The following is a 7,267-nucleotide window of genomic DNA, read 5'->3' on the forward strand; positions in this document are numbered from 1 at the left end:
GAGGAACCAGAGTTTCAAGAAGTCTAAATGACTTTCTCAGGATTATGCCATGAATGTCAGAATTAGGACATGAAGGCAGCTCTGTGTGATTCTCTAGTCTATGTCCTTTCCCCTCTGCTTACTTTCTCCTGGCCTTGAAGCTAGTGAAGGTCCACAGTTTAGCTACTATCTCATTTTAGCTACGTTCTGCACTACAATGATTTTGTGAGTTGGCATGGTAACATAACCACCTGTTGTACCTCTGGTTTGTGTGAAATTACATTCTGAAGTAAAAAAAAAAAAATTCTGACATAATAAGTTGGAGTCCTCTGCTTATATATGAATGTGTATGTGTGTATGTATATATATATATATATTCACACATTTAATTATGTATACAAAGTATGTATTATATTATACACACATGTTTAATTATGTATAAAAGTATGTGTTATATAAAAGTATAGTATAATGTATAATATATATTACAAAAATAATAACATAAAATTGTATATATATGTGTCACATGTATTTATATAATTATCTATTTAAAAAAAGACTTGGTGGTGGAAATTACTAATTTATTTGTAGTATTCTGCAACAAACTAGACAGTGCTTCATTTCATAAAAATGCATGCCATTCTTCTGTTCAATAATTACTAATTTATTACTTGATTTTAAAATCTTTTTATTTTGAAATAATGTTTAGATTTACAGAAGAGTTACAAAGATAGTACAGAGTTCTAATGTCCCTATATTCAGTTTCTTTAAAAGTTGGCATCTTGTATGTGAAATTAACCTTAGTCAAGTGCCATTCTCCAAATCACACACTGTATTCAGCTCTTACTGATTTTCCACTATAATCTTTTTTCCATTCTAGAATCTAATCCAGAATACCACACTGCATTTGGTCATCATGCCTTCTTAGTGTTCTCCAACCTGAGACCATATCTTAGTCTTTCCTTGTCTTTCCTGACTTGGAGACTTTTGAAGAGTATTTACCAGGTATTTGTAGAATGCATTTCAGTTGGGTTTGTCTCTTGTTTTTTTCATGAAGAGCCTGAGGTTATAGATTTTCTGGAAGAATAGCACTGAGGTAAATACCTTGCTGTCCTCATTACATCATATTTAGGGTACTTGATGTCAACATGACCTACCACTGGTCACGATGGCCTTGATCACTGAGTTGAGATGCTGCCTGCCATCTTTCCTCCCTCTAAAGATGAATCTTTTCCCTTTCCATACTCTGTTGTTAGAAGTGAGTCACCAAGTCTGGCCCCCACTCAAGGAGAAAGGAATTACGTTCTGAGAGGGACGGGTATGACTGGTTGATATTTTTATATGGCAGAGGGAAAGACGGTTTGCACTCCTGTAGTGTCCCACAGTGCTACAGTGTGAACAGGTGTCTGGCTAGTAGACACTCTTAACTCACACCTCAAGTTGTACACATCTTTGATTTCTTCATTATAGGAAATACATCCTACAGAGAAATGCCTATTCTTGTTTACTGCATGATTGAGAGCCAATTTGTAAGCATTCTAGTCATGGTCTCTTCACTCCCTAAACAAAGGGCTCACTTTTGCCTTTTAAATTCTGAAGTCTGTGATGTTTAATATCAAGTGTTGTTTTTTTCGGAATGTCTGGGTGGCTTAGTGGTTGAGCATCTGCATTTGGCTCAGGGTGTGATCCTGAGGTCCTGGGAGCGAGTCCTGCATCAGGGCTCCCTGTGGGGTGCCTGCTTCTCCCTCTGCCTATGTCTCTGCCTCTCTGTGTGTCTCTCATGAATAAATAAAAATCTTTAAAAAAGTATTGTTTTTTTCAAAGGTATAGGACTTCTCTCCTCTGAAAAGAAGGAGATAAGGCTTTTCTTAATCTTTAAATTTTCCCTAGCACTTGAAAATAATAATTATTATAAATCATAAAATTTGTAATATATAAAATATGTATTTTGTATATATACATAATTTATAAGAATTTGGGAATATAAAGTTGTAAAACTTGTAAATATTATAAGATAATAATAATTCCTATTGATTAAATACCTCCCATGTGTTGAAGACTATCGTTGGTATCTTACAACATTTATTTTTGATACTTATAAAAATATTTATTGGAGGAAGTATTATAATTCTCATTTTATAATAAAAAGAAGCAGGTGTTCAGGGGAGGAAACGATCTTCTCCAAGCTGGCATGGCAAGTAGCTGGAGTTTGAACTTAGGGCTCTTTGATTGTGAACTGTGAACCTGGTAAATGTTTCTAGATTGGCTGATTAAAATTGCATAAGGTAAGGAAAGAAAAACAATATTTGAAGATTGGACTAGAAATAAGTCTTTCAAAAATGACACACAATCACAAATGATTGAGAAGACAGGTGTTAGGCTGTGTTTGTGTGAAGAGTCGCTGCCACTTCAAGTCAATCAGAAGAATCATCCTGACATTTATGCTGATGTATGAAAGCAGCAGCTATATCCTGCATCCTGTGAGGTGGGGGCTGAGCTTCCACTCCTCATTGCAGCCAGAGGTGGGCTATATAATATAATCTCATATGTTTTATGTGCCCCATGTGGAATGATAATCCTGTCTTATGAGGAAACAGGAAATAAGTAAGAGGGCTTTTAAAATAGCCACAGATAGCATGGAAGCAGAAAGGCAACAAGTCACAATAGGATGCAAGCTCCCATCCAGCAATCACAGGGCACTACTAGAGATGAAGCATGAATCAAGCAGGTAAAAGTGTGTTGAGAGCAGGTGTTGTGTGAGGGAGATGGGGCAGGGAGGGAGTAGGAGGGAGAGAGAGATGCGTGAGTATGAATCTCAGTCCACAAAATGTCAAAGCTTCAGTGTGGCAGTGTGGCATCTCTGTATTTTCTAGAAATCAGCTTCATCTTTATTTTGTGTCCCTTCACTGCTGTACTGTGGGATACTTAAATTGGCTTACTATTTGGAGTCTTCCCCTCACTGAGTCATGTTGAGAAGCCTGGGGATCTTGATAGAGAGCTGGAAGGCTCTCAACATTGGCCCACTGTATCGTCCACAGTGTCCCTTTGGGTTGGTGGGCTGCTGCTGTACCCCGTATGGCACAAGATTACCATCCCAAGGTCAGTTTCCTTCAACTCATTATGAGCAAGAGCATCCAAAAATAAAGGCTAGAAACCCTACCAGTCTTGTTTTATGAAAGTGGAAACCCCACCTCTTGGGTAGAGTGCAGGGGTTGTTGGGAGATAGGAGGACAGCTGTAGCTCAAGATTTTGTGGCCTGGCCTGTCACCTGTTGCAGTCTTGTTGGGATAGAAATTCTGGTGTATGAAAGCTGCAGGCCTGGCAAGATGCTTGTCCCATCAGGGAAATCTGAGTTACTACTCTGCAACTGACTTAAGGATTCCTGAATCTTCTTTTCCTTTCTCATCTTTTGCTTACTTGGTTTATTATTTCAACCATCCTCCACTGAGAGACATCCAGAACACCATGTTGTCCCATACTGGCACGGTATCCCCGGCAAGCTGCTCAGAGTGTTGCTGGCAGGAGAGCTGAATGGGACATGCACGTTGACAGCCACCTTTCAGAGCAGGCCTGGCCCTCGTGGTTTCGGCCTCACTGTACAAACTCAACTGCCAATCTGTCCGCTGAGCACAGGCCTTTCAGTTTAGCCATGGTGAGGTGTGCGTAACTGAGCCTACAGGACAAATATACGAAAGTATGCACGTCTGTTCCCTTCTAGACACCCCGCCCCTGCCCCTGCCCCCCGCCCTGCCTCTGTGCCCTCTCTTAATTCTGTAATTTCAAAGTAAAAAGAGAATGTCTACTCGGCTTTCTCTCTCCCAGTAATCCTCAGTCAAGGATTCCTGTCTGTCACCCTTCCTTCCCCAACATAAACAGCACCAGTGTTTTCCTTCTAAGCGTTGACTTGTGAGACAAGCCAGCTCTCCCTTCTACTCTGAGGCTGGTCTAGAAAGTGTTTTCAGACCTCAGGTTCCGCTCGGCAAGCCTGTGCCATGTGGGTCGAAAGGGTACGCAGCGCGGGCCCCTGCTTCTCAGCTCTGAGCTCATTGATTTGCTACAGCTTCTTTTGTTACTGCTGAAATGGGGGCGGGGACGACTTGGATTAATAAAAGCATGAAATAAAATACATGTGTAAAATGTGGTGAATAGCAAGGAGGCGTGTGGGCCTGTGGGGTTGAGGAGCGCGGGGCCCACGGAGCTCGTGGGGGAAGAATTGAGGTTTCTGTGGTCGATACCACGGTTTATTTAGGGAAATCATGGCAGTGGCACCTCAAGAAATTCACTAAGGACTGGCGACTGATGGGTTTCCAAGTGAAAAGCCATGCGTGAGAAATGAATTTCCAGGTGTGCATGACCACTTACTTTAGATTCTCCGTCCTCACTCCCCGGCCAAGGTCACCCCGTAGGCACAGTTGTTACAACGTAGTGAATGTACCATTTGTGTTACTCACGGTGGGCAATGCGTATCCTGTGGGGCATGGAGCAAAACGGTCATTTGGCACATGCCAAGGCCCTCTCCAAGGATTCTGTCTTTATTGCAAGCCATGTCTAAACTATTTGGCACATGCCAAAGAACTTAACAATGCCCCATGCCATTGATGTATCGCGTGAAAAATAATCATGTACTAAAAATCTCAATAAAGCTGTTATTAGTATTTTCTCTAAAGTTTATGAGAAAACCAAATAACAAAAAGTTTCCATGGTTCGTAAAAACAGATGCTGTATTCTAGTTGTGGTGGTTTGTGATTATCATTGTCATTATAAAATAGTTATGATGGATCTGAACTCCTTCTCTGTGTATAGGGACACAGGTCACCTTCCTGACTTGGGTGCTAACATGCATGTGACCTCAACCCAAGTCCCTTAACCCATCTTACCTGCTAATTGAGTAGGTTGATTTAGGTAATTTTTATTTCCATTAATGTTGTGAAACTTCTGCAGTTCTAGGTCATAAAGATTTAATGAATACTGTTCTGAAGCAAAACATGCAAGGTAGATGATTTGTGTTGTGGTGGACTAGGCCATCCATGCAATTTTGAGTACTAAGAGGGCAAGCTTAAGACTTACGCTGTGACAGGGGAGGGCAAAGGATGAGGCTTTCGTAGTCCTATAAAAGTCAACTGGAGGGGCTCCTGGGTGGCTCAGAGGTTGAGTGTTTGCCTTTGGCTCAGGTCCCACAGGGAGCCTGCTTCTCCCTCTGCCTGTGTCTCTGCTTCTCTCTCTGTGTGTGTCTCTCATGAGTAAATAAATAAAATCTTAAACAAAAAGTCAGCTGGAGAATGCTCACCTGAGTTACATGCAATTTAGTGATCTTAAGTGGCATCCTTAGATGAGCAGAAGGTGAATAGGAACACCTTCAGCGTATGCTGGAGCTCATACTTCTATGATGGGCAAACCCAAAGCTTGCTTATCACAGGTTCTTCACGGCTACAGCTACTGCCTTCATATTTCTAACTGACAGAAAAAGCTTATTCAGTTAGTCTTCTTCCAGGGATCAGAAGGCATCACAGTTATTTGAGATTCACAATAGATTTCATTCCTTACTTGTTTACAAGCGTTTTTCCTTTATGAGGTCTTTTGATGTCCATGATTTCTTTTATGGGAGGTCTTATGCTTTTATTTGCTTATTACTCTAAAAGTCACAGAAAGTTATAGGAAAGGGAAGAGCAATGTCAAGCTCCCCTAATGTTTTAGTCTCCAACAATGTTCCTGGCTGCGTATTTGTTTCCAGTTGTTGTTTCAATGAAAATTATGTCTTTACGCAGTTCTAAGCCTTCTGTCTGGGTATAAATCTTCTTAGTTGGCATCAGTAATTTTTCACTTACTTGGATGTTCTTTAAGCTGGAGAGTGTCTGTATATGTGCCCTAAGCAAATGAATGGATGCAAACTCATTTCAGAAGCTGGAAGTCAGATGGGGATGGAAGCATGTATTTACCGGATTGTTGTTAGAAGAGAAAGAGAGGAGAACTAGCTGCGTGCAGAAACAAGGTAATTTGTTAGCTTGCTCTGCAGCTCTCATCTGCTCTACACCTCAGATGATGGTTTTGGCTTTCTTCCTTCCTGAAACTGATTGCCTAAATCTCTTTTCGCTTTGAGTTCTGTTCATGAAGCTGGCACCTGTGTCTGTGCCTATGAAATGAATGGATTCCTGTTAGGCCAGTCGATTATTTGGTCAGATGCTGAGAATGACTGTACTACCAACTGAGCTGCCTTGCCATAGTTGGAATTTCAGAGTTTCCAGGATTCTAGAATCACAGGCATTAGAAATGATCACAAACACAGCTTCCAATCCCAAATAGGATCCCCAGTACAAGCATATCCAACTGAGTCATTCACCAGCTTCCAGTCTCCCAGGGGTGGGGCACTCATTACTTATATCTTGGTCTGTTCTAGGAATACAACCTCAACTACCTATAGGAGTTGGACTGGTAATGGATGAATAAAAAAGTAAAATCAAATGCATAGATAGATTCAAACTATTTTTATTGTTCCTGAATTATGGCATAAGGATATAACAGAATTATGTAAATGCATAAATATTTTAAAGTCAAAAGTGAAAAAGTCCAAATTGAAAAATAGAAACAATGATTCTTTTAACACAGTATCCTTTATATACATATTAAATCCATATGCTTTCACTTATTTTTCTTGAAATGTGACTTTTTCAATCTGTCTTTTATTTTCCTTCATTTGATATAGATGCAGGTTCTGAGAAACAATTCTCTAATATAAGGGAAAAAAATGGGTGAGCATGATGCTAAGTGGCAACTTAGCAGTAAGCCCTAATGGCAGGAAAGCGATAGGCCTGTGCTGGGGTCTGTGGTGACCTGGAGAGCTCATGCGCCCTCCAAAGTAGGTCGCCACTACTCAACTCCAGATAGTTGTTGACACTTGTTGACATGTAGGAATGTGGGCCCTGTGTTACTAATCTTCCACTTTCTCAAGAAAAGCTAGGAATCTGGATTTTTAATAAAATCCTCTAACTTTTAAACGTTTTCTATTTTAAAACACAGTTTGGGCCAAATAAAACATGTCGGGAGGGGGCCAAATGACATCTAGGAGCTGCCATTTTTCTTTCTCTGGCCTGTTTCAGGGGTCAGTGAACTATGGCTTGCAGGCCAAATCCAGTCCACAGCCTGATGTTGTAAATAAAGTTTATTGGAATACAGCCATGCTTATTTATTTATGTGTCATCTTTGGCTGATTCTGTGCTGCAGTGGCATTGTTCAGTAGTTATAGTGGAGATTATAAGGCCTACAAAAACTGAAATGCATACTATCAGGACTT

The 7,267-nt window shown here is 40.5% G+C and overlaps 1 long non-coding RNA gene across 1 annotated transcript; it reads right to left on the reverse strand.

The window, feature by feature from the left end:
* Window positions 1–609: 609 nt before the first annotated feature.
* Window positions 610–6,206, reverse strand: LOC140640327 (uncharacterized). The gene is made up of 3 exons (XR_012037003.1): window positions 5,267–6,206; window positions 4,342–4,447; window positions 610–3,652 (listed from the first exon to the last, which is right to left on the reverse strand). It is a non-coding gene; the product is annotated as an uncharacterized lncRNA (long non-coding RNA).
* Window positions 6,207–7,267: the final 1,061 nt, after the last annotated feature.

The sequence above is a fragment of the Canis lupus genome, chromosome 1 (genome assembly GCF_048164855.1).
Source record: "Canis lupus baileyi chromosome 1, mCanLup2.hap1, whole genome shotgun sequence".
Classification (NCBI taxonomy): Eukaryota; Metazoa; Chordata; class Mammalia; order Carnivora; family Canidae; genus Canis; species Canis lupus.